This window comes from Bubalus kerabau, chromosome 5 (genome assembly GCF_029407905.1).
Source record: "Bubalus kerabau isolate K-KA32 ecotype Philippines breed swamp buffalo chromosome 5, PCC_UOA_SB_1v2, whole genome shotgun sequence".
NCBI lineage: Eukaryota > Metazoa > Chordata > Mammalia > Artiodactyla > Bovidae > Bubalus > Bubalus kerabau.
Window position 1 is genome coordinate 16,514,851 of NC_073628.1, and position 23,518 is coordinate 16,538,368.

Below are 23,518 nucleotides of genomic sequence, written 5' to 3' on the forward strand. Positions count from 1 at the left end.
TTGTGAGAAAAGTAAGAGGCACCAAGGAAGTACTCTCCCTGTTTCTTTCCCTGCTTCTCGAGCTGTGCCTTTCTCCTCCTCTGAGTTTGTCTCCCAGGCCTCAGACAAGACAGAGTGTGGGCCATCTCAGAAGGCAAGCAAGTGAGCAAGTGTAAATCACTCAGCCATGTCCAACTCTTTATGACTGCATGGACTGTATCTCACCAGGATCCTCTGTCCATGGAATTGTCTAGGCAAGAATACCAGAGTGGAGGCCATTCCTTTCTCCAGGAGATCTTCCCGACCCAGGAATCAGACCCAGGTCTCCCACACTGAGGCAGATTCTTTACTGTTGGAGCTACCAGGGAAACCCCAAGGCAAAAGGCCCCCAAATATGGAGTGGTTAGATTTGTGAGCTGGGTAATTTCACAGGCTAATGAGTGGGAGGATTATTTCAACTATTTTGGGGAAAGGGCAGGGATTTCCAGGAATTGGACCACCATCCACTTTGATCTTTCACAGTTGGCCTCAGAACTGCTATGGCACCCATGGGTGTGTCATTTAGCTGATAAATGTTTACAATGAATGTATATTGAGTCTCAATATTTACTGGAAGTCAACTCATTCTCCATCTTGGACCCAGTTGGTTCTAACCAGTGTATGCCCTGTCCTCCATAGTTGTCCTCTTTTAAAGTTTGTGCTCAGCCTTCCAGTCTCCTTTTCACACCCAGGTCACATCTATCCCCGATTGGTTGCTCTTGGATTCTGTGTGTCAATCCCATTTCCTCTTTGGAAGATCCTTGGAGGTGGGAGGCAGGATTTACAAGTCATCAGTAGCTCTCAAAACTCACAGGACACTGCTAGGCCGTAGGTGGTTAGAAGGCACTGGAATAAGATCAGAAACGTGTTTTCAAGATCAAACCAAAAAAGCAGGAATTGCAGAAAGAGACAGAGAGAGGTTCGAACTCAGCCTCTACCACAGATCAATTGATCTTGGGCAAGGTCTGAATTTAAAGGAACTTCTCTTTCTGTAACTATAAAGTAGGGACAGTACTACTTCTCTGAGAATTTTAGGGACTGTTCAATTAGAACATAAAGGAAAGAACTTGGGGTCTGGATATTATTGATACTAGGTAGTTGAGACATATTCCTTTCCTTCTTGAATCATTGCAAAAATTTTTCCCCCCTCTTTGGACACAAACATGCTTTGCCTCCACCGCTGCCTTCCTCTGCTGCATTTTTTTTCTAAGTCAACCCCACCCAGGAAGAAATAGCCTCCAGGCAGCACATCCATCCAGGTGATGCCTCCAGGAGTGAGTCGGGAGAAGGTAGAAAAAGAATTTTATGAAAATGCATTCTGTCTCCCTAGAAGAGAGGGGTAAAGCTTGATCAGCTTTTATATTCATGGTACTTTTTTTTTCTCCTCAGAGACTCAGTGTATATAAATGTAAAATTACAATAATTATGATAGCATTCAGATTAACTGTGCTCCTCACAAGGCATCAGGAGGTACAGAAGTTTACTGATTCCCACTGGAGTACTTTTCTACCCCGACTGACTTCTCCATTCTAATCCAGGGGGACTGCCTGGGGGAGGTGGGGGTGAAGAGACCAGAGGCTGACCCCTTGGTGCTTTATTTATTCATGTAGAATACATCAAATGCCTCCACTGCCTCCAGGCCTCTTAATATATCTAAAACCAGCAGTAAGCATGTACATTAAATGAAAAGAAGTAAGCCAACAGCAAACTTTCACTGTGGCCCAATCGTTTCAAATCAGTTGCTAGATAACTGGGAATTTGAAACACAGATACAGTAAAGATTTTTACTGCTGTAAAAATCTATAGTAATAAAGGGGTTCATAGCTAATGATCTGATTGCCCTCAAAATTGGGGGTTCTTGAAGCCAGAATTCACATCTCATACATTTTTGTTTCATACGTGGCGCTTGTGCATAGGTGATAGTTGAAAGAATGAATGAATGGGAATTCCCTGGAGGCCCAGGGGTTAAGACTTCCCCTTACAATGTGAGTGATGCAGTTTGGATTGCTGGTTGGGGAGCTAAGATCCCACATGCCTCTCAACCAAAAACCAAAACATAAAACAGAAACAATATTACAACGAATTCAATAAAAACTCTAAAAAATGACCCACATCAAAAAATCTCTTAAAGAATGAATGAATGAATAACCAGAGGCATAGAAACTCCTTGTCTCCACCATTCACTATTGTTCTTAGTGTCCAAAAAGCGACAGCAAGAAAGTACAGTAATCATTCAAAGAAGGAAGATGGGAGAAGGAAGCTTTCTCCCTTTCTGGAATATTCTTGATCTTGTTCTCGAGTTTGACAGCAGAAGCATGGATGTATGAAGTACGGAGGTTGGAGCATTTAATTAGAAAAGAGCATGCATTTATCTGGGATGGTGCCTCAGAATATTGCAATCAAGTGAATAAAGAAATACATGTCTGGGACCACATACTTGCTGTTGTTCAGTCACTCAGTCATGTCCAACTCTTTGTGACCCCATGGACTGCAGCACGCCAGGCTTCCCTGTCCTTCACCATCTCCCGGAGTTTGCTCAAACTCATGTCCATTGAGTTGGTGATGCCATCCAACCATCTCATCCTATGTATAAGAAACACCAGGCAGAAATAGACAGGAAAGTGAATCAAGAGTTCCTGACTGCCTACAAGATGCCAGGCACTAAGCTGAACCTTTCATATTTCTTATCCCACAATGAGTCATAGAGCAGTGATGGCATCCTTCATTTCCCAGGAAAAACAAAACAAAAAGACAAAACTGACCTGAGGGTGGGAAATAGTGCCCCCAGCCACAGCAAGCTGTGTTTTCTGTACCAAAAACTTCCTGACACCACGCACTCCCTTGCCTTGGACTCCAACGAAGGGCATTCCTCCAAGGACAAGCTCCACTGGAGGTCATTCAAAGTCCTTTCATGCAGCCTTTCAGAAGTCTTCATTAGCGAAGAGCAGGGAAGTGGTGAGGGGTGGGGTAGGAGGATAAAATATTCACAGGAGGAAATTAAATTCTGCCCCAAAGATGATTAACATCTAACACTAACAATGAGGTCCCATCCTTCAAGTGACAACACGTGATGTCAGGGGATATCCTTTAATGGACCCTGCTGGCCATCATGAATTGTGTCAGTAGAATCAGGCATGTGAAGATGTTCATTTCCTGTTCTATGGGCAGGCCCATGTGCACATGAGAAGTGCTTGCATCACTCCAGGGAAGCATATGGCTCTGGATGCGGGGAGACAGATACCCATGCTGGCCAAGGGAGCAGGGAGACTACAAGATAATCACGAGGACAATGGACAGCTGCATTAAATATTTACTATGTGCCAGCTCTGCTCTGAACACGTTACCTGAAATGTATTAATTAAACTTCAAAAAAAAAAGCCCTATGAAATAGACATTGTTCAACCTTTTTAAATGAGAGAACTCAAAAAAAAAAGAAATGAGGGAACTTTAGATGTGAAGCTTCATTTGTGAATGCTACAGGCTGGCAGCAGCAGAGCCTAGATTCAGACCTAAGCTTTTTACTCCGGAGTCCTGTCTTTTAGGAGAAGGAAATGGCAACCCGCTCCAGTATTCTTGCCTGGGACACCTCATGGACAGAGGAGGCTGGTGGGCTACAGTCCATGGAGTTGCAAAAGCATCAGGCACAACTTAGTGACTAAACAATAATGAAATAATGAGATAGATGCTAAGGTTCACCCACAGGATGGAGGTGGAGGGGAGGAGGAAGGTTAGGGAGGGTGAAGAGAAGAGAGAGGGAGAGAAAGGACAGAAAAGGAACTTGCCAGCATCAAGTGCTGGCGAGACTAGAGTAACGTCTGCCTCATGCACAGCCAATGGGACTGCAAATTGGGACGGTCCCTTTGGAAAAGAGTCGCCTTTATGTACCAAAGATATGAACACCATATGACCCAGACATTACACTCCCACTTATACGAAATGCATGCATGTGTGTTTCAGGAGCTGTGCAACAATGTTCCTGACCAGGTTGTTTCAAATCGCTGCAAGAGGGAAACAATGGAATGTCTATCATGGTGGAATGAAGACATCCATTGTGGTCCCTTTGTTCAATGTGATGTAAAACAGCATTGAAAATTAGTCAATTCTAACTATACTTAATGAGGATAACTCACACACATCACACTGAGCTGCAGTATCCAAAAAAAAAAAAACACACACTGTATGACATCACAAAACAGACACAAGTAAACTTTTGTTTTTAAGGATGCCGACTTAGGTGGCAAAACAGAACAAAAACAAATGAACAAAGCCAAGGTAGTGGTCGTGATAAAGTTTCAGATGGGGTGATGTTCAGCGGAAGGGGAGTATGGGTGGGGAAGAGGTACCTGGGTTCTGGATGCTGCCTGGGTGATGGTTACCAGGGCATTTAGTTGACAATAATTCATCAAGTTATACTTCTATGCTTCATGCATCTTTTTAATTTTATATTCCACAGTTTTTAAAAAAAAGATTTTTAAAAATCCAAATGAGAACAGAGACCAATTCTGCTTGCCTGAGTGCTAGATGAACTTCCAGCCATCCACCAGACAGCTTGACCAGAAGGCCCACAGACAGCCTCAACTCTAAGGGCTGTGATCTCACTCATCCCTCTGGCCTCCAATTCTGCTCCTTCTTCTGTGTTTCCTAATTTGATGAGTGGGGAGGCCATCTTAGAAAACTGCAAGTTTTTCGGTCTTCTCCTCCCTTGTTATCACGTCCAACTTTTGTGTGTGTGTGTGCTCAGTCGCTCAGTCATGTCCGATTTTTTGCAACCTCATGGGATGTAGCCTGCCAGTCTCCACTGCCCATGGAATTCTCCAGGCAGGAATACTGGAGAATAACAGTTTGCCACTTCCTCCACCAGGGGATGGTCCTGACTCAGGGATCGAGCCCGCGAGAGAGGCAGTCCTCAAACATGAATCTTACTAGGTTAGATCGTACTTTTAATGGCTTCACCATTTCCCCATCATCCGTAAAATCAAGTTTTGACCCCTCTGTGCGGCACACACAATTATCTGAGCCCTAACACCTACATATGGTTTCATTCCCATTTCCCATGAGGCTGACCACCAGCTATTTTAAATCCTCTTATCCCATGCTGTTTCCTCTGCTGCCAATAGCTTCATTTCCATTTTTGCCTAGTCAATCCCACCCATTTATCAATAGTTCAACGCTCAAATCAAATGGCACCTTCTCTGTGGATGCTCGTCTTCCTGACGTTAGATCTTGTAAGGGTATTTCTTCCCTCCTTTATACCGCTCCGATAGCTTGGACTAAGTTGTGACTTAACATGCTCTCTGGACATTGCATGTTGACAGATATGTCTCCTCATCAGATCACGTGAACCTCTAAACAGCTTTGGTACGTGTATGTCCATGGTTCCTAGAACAAGGTCTGGCATAACATATGATCTCAGTCAGTTACTGAGTGAGCAGTGAATGACTTACAGGATGACACTGCGATAGTCCGAGGCTTTAGGCTCATTGTGAAGATAGGTCCCTCCAGTATTTGGTGGTGTAGCCCTTGTTGACCAAAAGCAACATTTAGTCACCTATGACTTTTGGCAAATGGAAAATCAAGATCTTCAGGAATCGAGAAACTTCCAAATGAGTATTGCTCCAAACGGGTATGCATGCCCATTCAGTTGTATCCAGCTCTTTATGACCCCATGGATGATAGCTCGCCAGGCTCTCTGTCCATGGAGTTTTCCAGGCAAGAATATGGAGCGGGTTGCCATTTCTTACTCTAGGGGATCCCCCCAACCCTGGAATCAAACCCTCATCTCTTGCATCTTCTGCATTTGAGGTGCATTCTTTACCACTGTGTCACCTGGGAAGCCATTACTCCAAATACTCTTTATAAATACAATAGACAAAGTTTACTCAAGGCACCTTCAAACACATACACACACACCTCTATGAAGGGATAGCCCATAAATACAAAAGAATATGGGATCTACCCTTTAACACTATTCTTCTAATTTCTCCTAGCTTTTCCATTTCTCTGGACTACTGTCTTAGAAAATTCACAAGTGAAAAGCAAAAACATTTCTAAGTTTAAGTTATATATTAACCCTACTTTGCTATGTACAAAGAGCAATTAAGCTTAATAAAGTGTTTTGAAATCACATGGACTGTTTTTCCTTTATTTCTTTGAGAAACCCAGTCTCTGTCTGGGTGTGCTCTGCTTTTCCTTCTGAAGGGCAGGGCCTCCCAACCTCCTCCTGCCTGGGGAATGGAGGCTGTTGACAGCATGGCAGCTACCCCACTATTCTTTCTAATTAAATCACCCAGGGTGCCTCTGGGTGACCAGCTTAGCAAGGCATAAGAACCCAGCTCTTTTAAAGAAGTCATGAATTTACTAAGGGACCAATATGTATTTAACCCAGTTAGTTCTATGCATCATGAATAAATGGGAAAAAAGAGAAAGAATTAGTCAGTCAGTCATGTCCAACTCTTTGTGACCCCATGGACTGTACCTTGCCAGACTTCTCTGTCCATAGGATTGTCCAAGAAAGAATACTGGAGTGTGTTGCATTTCCTCCTCCAGGGGATCTTCCTGACCCAGGGATCCAACCAGGGTCTCCTGAACTGCAAGCAGATTCTTTACCGTCTGAGCCACCAGGGAAGATAGATACAGATGTTTTTTCCCAACCTGTGGGCAAAGTCAAGTTACTCCTTGTGCCATTCTCTTGGTTTGTTTTGGTTGGTTCTTAGGGGAAACATGGGATAAACTGAATAGAATTCCATTAGACAAGGTGGTCCCTTGGCCTTTATGATTAAACTTATATTGGAGATGATCTTCTAAGGGTGAAAATATTTGAAAGTCATTGGTAGTCCCCAGGTTTTTCTTGGTGAAGGTGTGGTTTGTCAAGCAGAGGCCCCCAGTAGAGAAGAAGTAACTAGTGGTCCTGAACCGCCTGTGTGCTCCCCAAGTTTCTGGCCTGTGGCAAAACCAATTACAGGTAGATTCGCAATGAGTGAGGTGCTTCCCTTTAGCTCAGATGGTAAAGAATCTGCCTGCAATGCAGAAGACCCGGGTTCGATCCCTGGGTTGGGAAGGTCCTCTGGAAGAGGGAGTGGCAATCCACTCCAGTATTCTTGCCTGGGTAATCCCATGGACAGAGGAGCCTGGAGGGCTACAGTCCATGGTGTCGCAGAGTTGGACACAACTGAGCAGCTAACATTATTTCTAGCAATGAGTGAAGCATAGAACTATCTCAGAATATTTTTTTTTTTTTTTTTACTGTCCCGGGTCTTCACAGGGGTGTGCAGGCTTTCTCTAGTTGTGTACATGGGCTTCTCCTGTCGTGGAGCACAGGCTCTAGAGCACGTAGCCTTAGTAGTCACAGTATGAGCGCTTCTTTAGTTGCAGCCTGCTGGCTTAGTTGTCCTGACTCATGTGGGCTCTTAGTTCCCTGACCAGGGATTGAATTTGAGTCCCCTGTATTGGAAGGTGGACTTTTAACCACTGGACTGCCAGGGAAGCCCCTAGGAACATTTCTCTTTGCTCACTTTCATCTGTCTGTCCCAAGCCAATTGTCAGCTTTGGTTTTCAAACGGTATCTGGGGAGAGGAGCCTTTGGAACTCTTGAACAGGCAGGAAAGGTCCTTGCTCATGCCTCCTCTTTCCTCTCTTAGGAAGATGACAGTCCCCTGGGGCCCAGAGCATACTTTCCCTTCCAGCATTGGCTCCTTAGAGCAGTCACTGCCTTCAGGGGATTAGCTTAGTAGAACATTCTTAAATGCCAAGCAGTGGCAATGCACTTTGAGCCCCCAGTGCCAGGCCTCTGAGTAGCAGAGAAGGAAGAATTCCTCACAGCAGAGGGGCAAAGGCCCTGTCTCTGGGTGCCTCCAGCTCCACGCACACACCTCAGGGGAGGTGAACCAGCCTCCAAGGGACCAAAGTTCAAGGAAAGCCTCTTGCTTTCACCAGGAAATGCTGTTTGAGTGTCCAGTGGGAGAAAGTCTGTGTTGTGAGAGTTTCATGGTAGAGAACATGTCCTCAGGGCTTAAGATAACAGGCAAACAGAGACCGAAGGTTGGGAACAAGAGTCAGAGATACACAAGGTGCCAGAAGAGAAACAAGGATGCCTCTGATGTCAACCTCTGAGTGATGTTGTTGTTCAGTCGCTCAGTCGTGTCTGACTCTTTGCGACCCCATGGACTGCAGAACTTCAGGCTCCTCTGTCCTCCACCATCTCCCGGAGTTTGCTCAAACTCACGTCCATTGAGTTGGTGATGCTATCTATCTCATCGTCTGTCACCCCCTTCTCCTCCTGCCCTCCGTCTTTCCCAGCATCAGGGTCTTTTCCAAGAGGTGGCTCTTCGCATCAGGTGGCCAGAGCATTGGAGCTTCGGCTTCAGCGTTAATCCTTCCAGTGAATATTCAGGGTTGATTTCCTTTAGAATTGACTGGTTTGATCTCCTTGCTGTCCAAGGGACTCTTGATAGTCTTCTCTAGCACCACAATTTGAAAGCATCAATTCTTTGGTGCTCAGCCCTCTTTATGGTCCAGCCCCCAACCAGCTCCCCCACATCCAAAATCAGTCCACTAAGACAGAAAAAGTCATCACCACCTCCTTCCCTAAGCCCCAGAGTGAAGCAGGTAGTGGAATATCATTCATCACTGTAAATTTGGGAAACCAATCTTTTATATATAGATTATATTAAAGGCAGAGTATTATCACTTTATATGTCAGAGTACACTTATTGGAAATGGTATTTAATAATGGGTAAGTCAGAACGTCTGGGTTGAAAGCCTGGGTCTGCCACTTACAAGTTGTGAATCCTTGGGAAAATGACTGCAGCTCTCTGTCTCTGTGTGGGGGAGGGTGGGGGAAGGTACAAGAACTGCACCTGTCTTATCGGGAATTTTGAGGATTAAGTGAAAAAAAAAATCTGTGTATCTGAGGAGACCGTGCTGTCAATTCTAGAGATTGTCATCACTAATTATTGTATCATCCTATGTGGAAGGGGAGTCAGAGCGCTAATGATGGGATAACTTCCATGCTGTCTTGATATATGCGTGTGTGTGTGTGTGTGTGTGGCTACAAAGGAAAATTTCAGGTGACTTGCAACTGAGTCTTTATTTAATTAATTTTTATTAGAGCATAGTTGCTTTACAATGTTGTATTAGTCTCTACTGTACTGCAAAGTGAATCAGCCGTAATAAGCACATAGCCCCTCCCTTTGACTTCCTTCTCATCCAGGTCACCACGGTGCATTAAGTAGAGTTCTTTATGCTGTACAGGAGGTTTTCACTCATTATCTATTTTATCCATAGTATATATTTATCTATTTTATCAATAGTATTTATGTGTCAACCCCAATCTCCCAATTCCTCCCACTCCCATTATCCTCCCCCCGCCCTCCTGCACATAACTTAGGTTATAAATCATAAATCAGTCTATCATGATATGCAGGAGCAGCTCTTTCTAGTGTTTTGAAGCAAATTATTTTCTCTGGGTTTCCCAGGAAGGGAAGCTGTGCACAGCTGGAGCCCTCGGGCTGTGCTTTGTGGCTCCGTGTTTGTATGTGTGGTGGGCTTGTGGGTCCAGAAGGGGCAGGCTGAGGCCAGGCTGGGGTACTCTGAGTGTCGGGGGAGGCTTCAGAGGACAGAAAAATCCATCCCGGAGGCGGCTGTAGCGACCACTCTTCTCGAAGCAAGTATGTAGATGAATCTTCTCTCTCCAGCTAAGCCAGTAACCTTGGGGAGGAAAAAAGAGGCTGTGTGTAGTGTACAGTAAGTGACTGGGCACTTATCTTGTGGCTGAGACGTGGGTGCCACCAGTGGGGTGTTCTGGGAAGAGTGGGCTGGCTCAGAGGAACAGGAAAGGAGGGTGGGATCTGTAGAACCCGGGCCATGACCTCCATCTCTACCTGGAGTCCTCACCCCTGAGAGCCACCTCAGCTCTCTGTGCTCCAGGCTCCTCCTTTGAAAACACAGTAGAATCGACAATCCTTTTTCACAGATGTGAAAGGATTCTCGTCTCGATGAAAGCATGCCTCCTCCATCATCACGACTGAATTATAGCGTAAAGATCTTCCACACTTTTAATGTTCATGCACCCTCTTGCTTCAGGAAGCCGAGGCTCCCTGACCTAAAACCAGTAGTAGACTTATTTTTTTAGTTCTACTTGTGAGGCACATTTAAAAATTAAGTTCATCATGTTTTATTAGCTTTATGATACACAGAAGTGTATGGGTCTGTGCTTTGCAATGCCACCTTCCTGAATGCAGGGGATTCTGTGGTTGATTCATCTGATGCTCTGAGGATACTCATTGCAGTGGTTTCTCTTGTTGCAGAACATGGGCTCTAGGACATGGGCTTCTGTGGGCTTCAGGCTTAACAGTTGTGGGGCACTGGTTCAGTTGCTCTGAGGCATGTGGGATCTTCCCGGATCAGGGATCAAACCCGTGTCTCCTGCGTTGGCAGACGGATTCTTTACCACTGAGCCCCCCTGGTAAGCCCTGCTTCCCCTTTCTTTGCTGTAATCCTTCTCCTTAATATCTATAGGAAGAGCAAGGTATGTTTGCTTTAATAAAATTGTCTCAACTTTATTATAGTCCTGACCCTTAAGAAGTTCGTATTTAAAACCCAGAGGTAAAAAGTGTAAAATAATACCTTAGTTTCAAAGGCCATTATAATTGAGTTTTGTGTTAGTCAAGAAAAAAATGCTTTAACAAGGGCAACTCCAAATACAATAGCTTAATCAAGGTAGAAATATATTTCTCTCTCATGTGGTAGATGGCCTAGCACTGGTAGGGCGATCTTGACAGCCAAAGCCTTTAACTCCAGTTTCGAAGTGGCTGCTTCAGCACTTGCCATCACACCTGTAACCCAACCAGCAGAGAGGAATAAGGAAACAAGGAACCATACTTTCATTCTTTCCAAAAGCATGACCTGAAAATGGTACCCATCACCTCTGCCCTCATCCTATTGGACAGAACAATGTCCCATGGAGACCTAACTGCATCAGTGGATGCAAAATGTAGACCACCCATTAAAACAGGAAGATACAATATTGGTAAAAATTAGAATTTTCTGCCACAGCTTGCTAGTGACCCACCAGGACTCAAACTCAGGTGTTCTGATGATGTGTATGGTATTATTTAGAACATAAAACAGCAAGGTAAAAAAAAATGACTTGGCCCCCAAAATGAATAAACACAGTTGCTGCACCACATGTGTTTAGAAGACCCTGTAGGTAAAAGTCACAGATAAATCCTGTGATTCAGCTGATCTTTGCAAATCTTAGACAGAAATGACTTTGCTATCCTGTCACAATTTTGCTTGGTCTTATCTTTCATGGGAGGTTGGGGAGTTTTCTGCTCTTCTAGATGAAAAGCCCTGGTTTTCCTCACTTAGAAATTGTAGAGATAGTTGCAACTAACATATATCCTCTTATGCAAACATATTTGTAGAAATTTTGATTCAAAAATCCATTATACAGGGTCAGGACCCGAATATATGTTCCAACATGCCATACATTCTCTAGTAATCATATTGTGTTTTTCTTTAAAAAACAATACTTAGAAGTCAGCCTATGGTATAACATCCAAGGAAGGGAACCTTTTGTGGAATTTATTTTCTATTGGATTTTTGTTGGTGGATGCCCTGTATGCCAGAAGAAGCTATCAGCCTTTTTCTTCCTTCATTATTCTGCTGGTCCCTCCCTCCCTCCTTTCCTCAAGTTGCATCTTTTGAATATGAAAAGCTATATTTAATGCTTAATGTATTCTTCCTGAAAAAGCTTTAAGGCCATCTTCATAAACACCACCATTTCTTATTTAATAAACAATCGCTGTCTCATTAAATGTAAATGAGTTCTTTATCCTTAGCGGTATTTGTTGAATCTATTACTTACTGTGTTTACCAATTTTGTTTCCTTTGGCTGGAAAGCTTTCTGTAAACTACTCATAAATATAAAGTTGAAACGAAGGCATTTTCCCTATGTCAAAGCACCTGCATTAGGAAGCTTTGAAGAGCCCTTTCCTTAAAGTCTGCTCTCTTTCCTGTCCCCCTGGAGAGGGCTTGGGACTCCTGCTTCAGGCCACCTGACCCCTATCTTTTGTCTCTCAGGAATGCCTGTGCCTACCTTCCCGGGTTGGAATCAGAGGACTTGCTGCAGGTAGAAAACAGATGATCCTGGAAAAGCATAGCGCAGTCTGTCTTTGGCCGGGTGGAAAATGAGTTCTCCGTAGTGGCGGCAACATTTGGCACTTTGATTTACTCGATCCCCCTATCGTGTCCAGGTTTCCTGGCTTCTAGGGCATGGAGTAAGGCCCATCTGTTCCAGCAGGCTTTCCCTGATTAGATAGGATGCTTGGCAAACAGAGTCTCAGATAATGGCTATTTGAATATTTTTGTAATTTCCATGCTTGCGCCTAACAGCTTAGCAGTTGGCCCTATGTTTAAAGAAAATGGATAATAATCATGAGTAATGTGGCAATTTCCATTCAAAAATTTCAAATGGTGCTTAATTAAATCTTCCAATAACATTTGGAAGCAAAGGTTCAGCCTGCCCATGCTGTAGTCATGAAGAAAAAAAAAGGGAGAGGATAGTGGATGGAATCTTCCAGAACTGGTGGTGGGGAGACCAACCCAAGTACAGGAGCTGGGACCAGGCACTTCATCAATGGACCATCAACTGGTCCAATCAGGGACCAGTTTTGTGGAAGACAATTATCCACAGACGGGGGCAGGGGTAGGGGATGGTTTCAGGATGATTCAAGTGCATTGGATTTATTGTGCACTTTATTTCTATTGTTATTGCATCAGCTCCACCTCAGATCTTCAAGCATTAGATCCTGGAGGTTGAGGACCCCTGCCCTAGATCACTTTCCACAGCCAGCCATTCCCATGAAACTGCCTGCCAATCAGGAGGCTCCTTAGCATCATCATGTATTTCCACAGCGTCTATTAGAAAGGATGGAACACCCCTGGTTGAATGCCTGGGGGTGTGAGGCAGATCTAGAAGACTGTTTTGCTGACCCTGTCCTCATAAGACTTCCCTTTCAACTGTCCAGATCGCAGAGGTGGCTGCTGGCTGGCCAGTGGGCTCATTCAGAGCCGGTCCTGGATTACAGAGCATCCCTCATCAAACTCTTCCCACCATGGATACTTTTTTAAATTTTAAACATCTTCCATTGTAGCAGAATTCTTGAACTCTCCTTAGTAACTTTTAATGTCCAAAACCCCACTGATAATAACATTGAAGAATCTTAGTATTTGGAAAGAATTTGGAAGTCTTCCATTTAGACCGATCATTTTAGAAATAGACCCTGTGTCCCATTCTCGACTCACCCAAAGGCTGTACATTTACCTTAATTCATGCCAGCAGTTTGCATCCGAGCTTGTCCTGGTCTGGAGACTCCCAATCCAGAGACCTTTGGTTTCAGCATTGAAAATGGATTTTTCGTCTGTTGCAATCTGAAGCTATTTTTGTTCCTTCAGTTCCCACCGGGGGACAGGTAGGAGGAGGAGTGATACAGGACAATCTGCCAGCATCCTACTTTTGTCCACCGTTCCTGTCACACTGGGGCGTTACTCACCACCCCTCATGTTCCCTCTCCATGTCCCCCTGGCCTTCCATTAGCACCTTTCCTCCTCTCCTCCTCTGGTCTCATTTTCCCAACCTGTAAAATCAGGTGAATAGGATTTACCCTTTCCCCTCTAGGGATGTTTGAAGATTGATAACATGTCAGGGAAAAGACTGGATTTATTAGAATTTTGCAATATCCCATTTAAACAGAGAAGAGACCACAGGGAAAAGAAATTTGGAAATAACTTTCTCTTATATTATTTTTAAAGTTCATCATTTCCCTTCATATTATTATTAGTGTGTGTGTATATATATATGTATATATTTTTTTTTTGGTCTGACTCTACCACAATTTAAAGTCTTTTATAAAGGTCTTGACTGTTCCCAAGGAAGTCGGCCATGCACTGAAGCAGGACAGAGAGAAGGATGATACAGTGAGCCCGGCCTGGGGACCGAGAGCCCTGTCACGCTGACTTATGATGGATGGAGGGGGAGTCTATTTCTCCACCACAGTGGGGGGAGGTAAAGTGTAAAGAAAGATGCAACCATGAGTCTCTGGGTGATCCATCTTGCAACAGATAAACTCTCAGAGGCTGCAGTTTAGGAGAGAAGAAAGAAAGAAGAGAAGAATCAAATTCATTATGTGAAGTTTAATCTCATGAGGAAATATCAAAATATGTCAACAGCACCCAAGACAGGAGGGTGGGGGAGAGGGTGGGGAATTCGCTGATGGTGTTTGTCAGCTGCTAAACCAGGCGTGGAGGCAGAGAGGCACTGGGCTCCAGGGCTCCAACTGCAAACAGCCTTCCCAACCGATTGCACAGGAGGCCAGGCAGAGCTGAGGGCATTTCAGGCAGAATGAAGCCAGGGGATTCAGCAGACACGGGGGACCTATCTGAAGGCCCTACTTCCATCTGCAATTCACCTTCACATCCCTTTCTTTGTGTTTCTTGTGTTCAGGCTCTGCATCAGGGTTGGGTATAAATAATCCCATGAAAAGTGTGGCATGGAGCTTTCTCTCTAAAAACCTTTTGCCATCGTGTCTTCTCTGACCGCTCCCTGTTCATTTCCAAATTAATTTCAGCAGATACTGCCTTAGCATGAGCAGCCTAAATCTTGCAAAGGAAATTCATAGCTTGAGGAATCTTTCCTGTCACTTTAAGAGGGCTTCTTGGGGTGAAATTCTCAATGTCCTGCACAGACATGAGGCACCAGACAGCTCCTTCCTCCTCCTGTGCAGACCTGACCCCTCCAGCACCCCAGAAGGGGAGGCAGCAGAGGCATCCCCCACCTCTAGGCACGGAGGCAGGTTTTGCAATTTCAATCTCCGTCCCACTCCTCATTCCCACAGTGACCTTGGGCAAATCGCTTTCACCTCCCTGGGCCTCAGTTTCCACATCTGGAGAGCTGAGATAATAGCTACCTGCCTCCTGGGGGGAGTCTGCGGGGCTTAATTAATTAATGTTTGGCAAAGCTTCCGAGACCTTTGCTTGAAAGAAGCCTTGCAAGCGCAAATTATTATTATTATATCACAGAAGCCTTAACTCCAATTTTGCTGCTGAGGCTAATGATTATTTCTTTCCCGAAGACAAAAAAAAATAAATTAATTTTAACTCCAAGTCATTTATCAGGTAGTGGGGAAAAAATTCTCCATTTGTCAAGGACAATGCTGTCTAAATGGAATTTCCAGCAGCCCCTCTCGGGGGAAGGTTGCAAGAATATCTTTGTATTTTGCCCTCTTCCCCGGGCACCCTCTGTCTGTGCCCTTCTCCTGTCCCTGTTCTTGGCTCTCTCTCCAGGTCGGGGCGCTAGCCCGGGTGGGCCAGGATGACCCTTCTGCTGAATGTGCTTTTGATTTCCTGGGCTGTGGGGTCCTCACCGGGGTCCTGGTCTCCACCCACTGCCCTTTAAGCAGCTGACCGTCCAGCTCTGGCTCAGCATCGAAGCCAAATGCCAAGTATTTTTAAGGAATCAGACTTTATTCAGTACCCTTGGATCAATTTCAAATAACTGGGCACTGTCACTATTAAAAGCATCAAACTGATTCGCAGTGTCAAACGACCCCCTCCCCTGAGACAGTGGCCCCATGTTTTCCACAGGGATAAAAATAATGTGAGGCGTTGCATCTGTTTCCTCACTTTCCTGTCTGTCCCTGAGGCTTGATGGGCTGCCTGGCTCCCCACCCCAGTTTTCACCCACCCCTCCAGCAGGTTTCCAGGGCTTCTTCTCTGTTTCTCAAAACAACCTTCCCGGGCTTGTGTGCCGCTTTGCTGCGGGGCAGGGACATTCCTGGCCCCTGTCCTCGCCCTGCCAGGGAGCCTGCGTCACCCAAGGTCAGATCAGGAGTGCCTCAGTGGGGCACCCAGCGGGTGTTCTGTGCCAAGCTTTTCCTCCCAGACCTGAATGCCCCCTGTTGCTGCATGAGCTGTCGGAATCCGAAGGCTAGTGATAACTCCATCTTACCGAGAAAGAAGCTGAGGATCAAAAAATAGCTTTCTACCTGCTCTCCTTCACCTGGGTGCAGCCGGTCCTGACGCTGCAGGCCTGGCCTGTGAGGCTCCTCCGCCGACCCGAGTCTTCACTCTCACTGTCCACTGTTCAAGAACATTCTCACCACACACACACACACATTCTCATCTACGTACACACAGTCTCGACTAGTACACACACATATAATCATCAGCTCACACATACACATTCACATACACAACCTCATCAACTCTCTCTCACACACACCCAGAGTCTTATAAACACACACACAAGCTCATCAACTTACACACACAATCTCAACTCACATACAAATATATAAACATCAACTCACACACAGACTTGAGAGTGCCTCTCCCTGCGTTCCCCCCAGACCTGGGCGTCCCTCTCCCTGTGTGCCCTCACTGACCAGGGGTCACTCGATGGTTAACGTTCTCTGTGCTGGGTGAGTACCTGTGTTTTCATGGCTCCTTCCCCTTCTTATCCAGAAACATCTTGAGAACAGTGCTTGGCCCTTCCTTGGCACCAAATAAATATTTAATGAACGAATGTGTGAGCAAATAAGTGCCTCTCTGTTCCATGTTTTTAGAGCAAAAATTAACCATACATTTGATGTATTTTGCATGTGTGCTAGAAACATATCTGAGCAGTCTCTACTGGGCCTCAAGTCCCTGTGGGCGCTCTGCATGTTGCTTCTGATAAGCGCGGTCCAGTGCATCTTGCTGAAATCTCCACACTGCCTCTGTTCCACCAAGACCACAGGCGTGTTGTAGTGTCTGCTTCACCAGTCAGTTCTCAAGAGAGACCTTGATGCCTATGTCAGTTTGTCTCCGTATGCAGCAAGTCCTACCTTTGTTCTATCTTCAGTCCTGGCAGCCCCAAGCTAGAAAACACTGCATCTTCGAGGAAGATGGGTAGCCTCTGTGTACAAGCCCAGACTGAAGTGGTTGGGAAGGGAAATGTGATGTCGATAGAAGATGATATTATTAGAAACCTGTTAAATGGGTTCCTGGTGCATGCCTTTCACATCTCTCCCTTCAAGAAAACTGCCCCACACCGTGACTCATTTTGTGCAGTCAATATAATCCTGATAAGACCTATCACAGCACTCACGGTGCGGGAAGAAATTAAACATTTAGGGGACTCCTCCCGAGCCACGCTGATTGAGCTGGAAGGATGCTGCTACATTGACAGAGGCATTTGTCTGTTCTTGCAAGCTAGTAAGTCTTCCTGGCAGAATGAATTACAAATTCCTTAACAGCTAAGGAGATAAAAACAAAATCAGGAGCTCCTTTCTTCTACCTTGATGCTGTTTTTTTCTGGAAGGGAGTCTTGGTGTGCCTGCCTGTGGTGTGCGTGTGTGTGTGTGTGCATGCGTGCGGCAAGGGGGTGCAGCAGGAGAGCCACATAGCAGCTCAGCTCATCACACACACAGTGTGAGTCTTGAGCTCTCCCAGGCTGACCCTCTTTTCCTGGCCATTCTGTTAATTGAACCAACCGTGCCAGCTCCTGAAATGCAAGGACAATTTTGTCAGCAGGGGAAGGCACCTTGCACCTCTCAGCCAAATACAGCACAACTTTAAACTGATTAATAAAACTCTTAAAAGGATAATATTGTTGGGCAAAGTGCGAAGGGGTCCTGCTCTCGCTCGGGTTGTATTTTTATTAAGCTGTGAACTGTATTTTTTAAAAAGAGAGAGAGAGAGATAGAGGGAGAGACGAAGGGAGAAAGGGAGGCTTAGAGCCTGCAGCTTCTTGTTTGCAGATTATTTTATGAAGATGCTCAGTAGAATATCAATTGCCTGTGATTAAAAGTGCCACCAGGTACTACCTTGAAGAGCAGAGGCTTTAGGAGCGAGAGCGACTCCTTGGAGAAGCCGTACCTTTTAAATTTGGAAAAATGATGCAGCTGAAATTTTGCCTTCAGAGTAGGCAGAGCAAGGCAGGGGCTGGTAAGGACAGGGCCAAGCCAGGGTGAGGGGCCAGTTTGAAAGGAAGATTTCTTGCTCTGCTCCTGTTCTCTTGGTGAGAAGGGGACTTGTTCCTCATGACCAGAGGGGCTCTGGGGGCCAGGGGAAGGACACGCCAAGGAAGGGAATAAGGAAAAGCCTGGAATCTGGTCTTAAGAGATACTGGACAGACCTCTGGCTCCAGAAGCCTCAGAAGCTCTCATTGGAAGTGCTGCCATTCAGGCCTGTTCTATAAGTCCTTTCATGAATTATCAAATTCACCACACACATTAAAAATGTGTTCTTTGCTTTTTTGGAAATGAGAATAATTCTAAGTGGAAATGTGATCCTGCATCAGCTCAGTCATGTCAATGCTGACGTTTCTGTCCCAGATCACTTGACAAAGATGCTCCCACGGTCCATCCTGCTTGTCCATCGCAGTGAGGATGGCACTAGCCATGGCCGGCTGGTGGGGTGACAGAGCATCACTCGGGTTCCAGGGATAAAATCTTACAAATGTTTTTGGTGACAGAGCTGTTCTCGCAGCTCAGGGTTTGAGCTCAGGGATCACTGGTTGGATGACTGCCCCAGGGAGTGATGGTGATGCTGGTCAGTGTTCATACGAGGACTCCACAACACGGGTCCTGTGTGTCTGGCTCCTTCCCTGAGTGCCGTGCTTTCAAGGGCTTTCCATGGATCTGGGCCTCATTCCTCTATAGCAGAGTCTCTCTTCTTCCACTGTCTTGTCTTTCACTGAACTTCCTATTTTTACTTATAGATTCAGGTTTTTCTCTCGTTCATTTTTCCAATTTAAGAGACCTGGGCCTTCTCATCCCAGGCACACTTCCCAGACTTGGAAGTCATTCTCCTTCGAGGCAGCTGAGCGTCTCTTTTTTAAAAATTAATTTTTATAAGAGTACAGTTTATTTACAATGCTGTGTTAGTTTCAGGTGTACAGTGAAGTAAATCAGTTCTACATACACATATATCCTCTCTCTTTCAGATTATTTTCCCATATAGGTCATTAGAGAGTACTGATAGAGTTCCCTATGCTATACAGGGGGTCCTTAATAGTTATCTCTCTTACATAGAGTAGTATGTATATGCTAATCCCAATTTCCAAATTTATCCCTCCTCCTTTCCACCTTGGAAACCGTAAATTTGTTTTCTACATCAGTGACTCTAATTACATTTTGTAAATAGGTTCATTGGGATCATTTTTTAAAGATTATATACAATAGAATATTACTTAGCCATAAATAAGAGTGGAATGATGCCATTTACAGCAATATGGATAGGCACAGAGATTGTCATACTGAGTGAATAAGTCAGACAGAGAAAGACAAATATCATATGCCGTCACTTCTATGTGGGATCTAGGAGCAGCTGGGCCTCTGAGGCAGCTGAGGTCCCTGTGCAGGGCAGCTGGGGGTACCGGCCCTCCATCTCCTACCTTGGCCTTTTTTTCTGTTAATGCTTGCTGTACTTTGCCAAGGTCACTGAGTCTGTGTGCTCACTCCTCCCTTCCCTCTGATCTTTGCTCTCAAAGCTTCTCACTCAGGGCTCCTCTAACTGCAGGGTGCGAAGAACCGCCCAAAGCTTATTTAAAACGCTGATTCTTTTTTTTTTTTAATTTTTTTTTTTAATTGCATCAAGGACATTTTTTTCTTTCTTTTTTCTTTTTTAAATTATCAAAGTATGATAACACATTTGTAGGAGACTTGGAAAAATACAGAACAAAGTTACATATTGTTCTGCTATATATTACAATTATTTTTAAGTAGGTAAACTAAGATTTTTAGTTGGAGTTTCAATATCAAACTCTCAAACATTGATAGAGTGAATATACAGAGAAGTAGAAGGATATAATAGATATGAAAATCACCATGAACAAATGCAATAGAATTAAGATTTTTACGATTTTAACACATGTTCCCATAGACTATAGGAGCTATGTAACATGTCTAGGGACATAAAATAAGGTGCAAAAACTTCATGATCTAAAGGTATTGAAATTATATAGAGTCTATTCTCTTATCACTGTGGAACTGTGTTAGAAATCAGTATAAAAAGATACAAAATGTGGACTCTTGCACCTTCGGGTGGGAAGTGGTCCCTGAGCAGGCACACGATGGAAGCCTATTATGTCTGAAGGGGAGCTTGGGCTGCAGTTCTACACAAACTCTGAAAAATCCCCCAACCCAGAAGCCCTATGTGCATTTTGAAAGCAAATGCATGGAGAATACATTTAATGGGGCAACTTCGTGGGTCATGAATCTGTGGAGTCCTTTACCCACAGGGAATAAGGCAGGCTAAAGTAATAATTTAAAAACAATAACCATTCACTCAATAAACACCATTGCTTACTGTGTACAGGCACTGGCAGACTCAGCAATGAACAAGTGCAGTATGGCCCCTGCCCTCCTGGCATGTACAGGGTAACAGAAAAGAGGCCACCGAAGAAGTGACTAAGGCCCCGTGGCAGCGCAGTGTGGTGGGGAGAGAAATGCTTTCCAACCCGCCTGTGCCGCATCTCAGGTCTGCTGTGTGGCCTGGGGCAGGTTACCCAGCTGCTCTGGGACTCAAATTACTGATGTGCAAATAAGGATAATACTAGCGCTTCATTGGCTGTATAAGAAGATGCTGCTGCTACATCACTTCAGCCGTGTCGGACTCTGTGCAACCAAATAGACGGCAGCCCGCCAGGCTCCCCTGTAAGAAGATAAGTGCTTCAAATGCCACCTGACACACAGTAGGCACTCAGCATTAACCAGTAGGTACTTAATGAACCTAATGGACTGTATTTTTCTAAATGCTCAAGGGGGGTGGGGTCCGCGGTGCAGCAGGAGCTCCTTCCTAGGGCTGGAAGAGCCTCCTGATGGAGTGGCATTGCAGTGACGCCGAGGTCGTACCGGATAATTTACATATATTAATATGAATCCAAAACAGTTTTGCAGCGTAGGTATTCTGCCTGTTTGAATTTGCCCAGGAGAAAACTTGATGTTTTTCGGGAAGTTTGAGCATCTTGCCCAAGGTTGTATAACAGGAAACAGAAGCGACTCCTACTCCAAAGGCCAGGCTTGTGCCCAGCACATCACTCTGGTGAAGACACAGTTGTGGGAGGGAAGCTGCGTGACTGTCACTGAAAGAACAGAGTTGTTTGGGGAGCCACACCCTCTTGGTGCTGTGGTTAGAAAGGCTGGACAGGAGAAGCTGTGCTGTATTCCAGGGAGGCAATAATGTTCTGTTCCTCTGTGTTCATGTTCCTTGTTAAAAAGCACAGTATGGAAAGACAAAGGGAGGCCCCGATGCCCCCACCTTGTAGCTGATCCCCCAGCGAAGGAGGCGCCGTCTGAGTCTTGTACTATTTAATTAAAGCGACATAGGACCCAGTCTTTCAGAACTAGGTCACAAACATGCCTTCGTGCCCAGACACTCCTTTTCGGTGAGACGGGCTTTGGGAGGAAGAGAGCCTGTGATGAGGGTGAAGTTTGCTTTCCTATGTGACCTGTCATCCTGCCCGCCAGTTTTTCTGTCCTGCAGAGCGCTGCAGGTTGGATGGACAATCTCATAAAGCCGCCTGAGACTCTGGATGGGCTCATTTGAAATAAACTTGACTGATACCAGTTGGCTTCACAAACACACATCAGTACACATAAGACGCATGTGTACAGCCACACACAGGGGCCTTGTCTTGCAGGCAAATGGTGAGTGAGACACCTGATGTGCTGGAGCACCGCCCCCAGGGAGCAGGCTGTGGCCCCACGATTTCCTCAGGAGGTGCCCAGGTCAGAGGGTCCCCACCCAGGGTGCATCTCAAAGGTCCCTTCCCAGGACCAAGAATCATTCTGACACTCAGAGCCATTGAATACATGCTCGCATGCTCACTCAGTTGTGTCTGACTCTTTGTGAGCCCATGGACTGTAGCCCACCAGGCTCCTCTGTCTAAGGAATTTTCCAGGCAAGAACACTGGAGTGGGTTGCTATTTCCTTCTCCAGGGGATCTTCCCAACTCAGGGATCAAAAGCACGTCACCTCTGTATCATGCACTGGCAGGTAGATTCTTTACCACTGAGCCACTTGGGAAGCCCGCCATTGAATACATTTGCCCTCAGAGAAAGCTCTCCCCTTCCGCTCTTCTCCAGTGGGGTAAGACCCCAACCTGAAACATCACGCCCACCCCCAACCCTTCCATCCATCCGGGTGCCGTCTCTTCTTCCACCCCGCCTCGTCCTCTTTGTCTTCCTTTACCTGGCTGTGCTTTTTGATCTCCGGTGTGACAAATTTCAGCTGCCACTAATGTTCATGTAGAGCATGTTTCTCTTTCCCTTTGGATGACTGTGCGCTCAATGAAAGACTTCTCAGAGAAGGCTCCCTGAATAGAAATGCACAGGAGACAAACAAAGCCCGCCGCTCAGACATCCCCACCAAGCCTCAGGGAGTTTAAAAAGCCCCCGTCGCCCTAGAAATGAGGCTATTAAGGTGTGACATGATTCTCGCTTTCAGGCAGAAGCTTTTTAAACTGCTGTAGAGCCCAATCAAGAGGAGATGAAAACTTCAGTGTTTCAAGATATCTAACTCTTGTGCTGATGAAGGAGGACATGCCGGGACGCAGGAAGAATGGGAAGCAGGTTCCTGGCTGCCCATCAGCCACCTGGGAGAGAGCGTGCTGCCCTGCTGTCCCCTGTATCTATCCACTTACCTTCTCCCTACAGACTCCCGACCATCAGGAGGGGTCGAGAGGGGGCCAGACCCTGCAAAGACATCAGTCGGAGTGGCATGGGGACACCACTTCGCCTTTCCATCCCTCTCCCTTCTGGGGTCCAAGAGCTCCTTGACAGGACAAATGGCAGCAACTAGCCTGGTGACCGGCTGGGAAAGGGGTGCAAAACTCCTGCTGATTCCAACCTACTAGCTAGAGCACAGATGCTTTTTCATCATTTCTGGAAATTAAACTTGACCCAGGGAAAGACTTGACCCAGAGAGTGACAGAGGATGAGATGGTTGGATGGCATCACCAACTAGATGGACATGAGATTGAGTAAGCTCCAGGAGTTGGCAATGGACAGGGAAGCCTGGCGTGCTGCAGTCTACGGGGTCGCAAAGAGTCAGATACGACTGAGTAACTAAACTGCACTGAGGGAGTGACTTTGGAACCAGGAGAGTCAGGGTTGAGGTCCCATCCCTGCTCATTGATAACTATATCCTCTCACTTCAGCTTGCTCATTTGTGAAAACCCGCCTTTTGAAACTGAAGAGAGGAGCAGATGAAGTGTGCTTCCTCAAGTGCCTGGCTGGAGAAAGGCTGTGTAAATTAGCCTGGCTGTGCTTTCAAATGGCAAAAAAGCGAAGGCAGGGACTCCCAACCGGTGGGCTAGGGCTCAATTCAACTGACAGTAATTTCAGATTCCCCCAAGTGTTGACATGAGACAGAAATTCTGCTCCTTCCCAAAGGCTTAGCTAGGAGAGGCGTGCCTCTCCCAGGCAGGTCCAACTTGGCCAAGGCCCCTTCTTCCAAAATA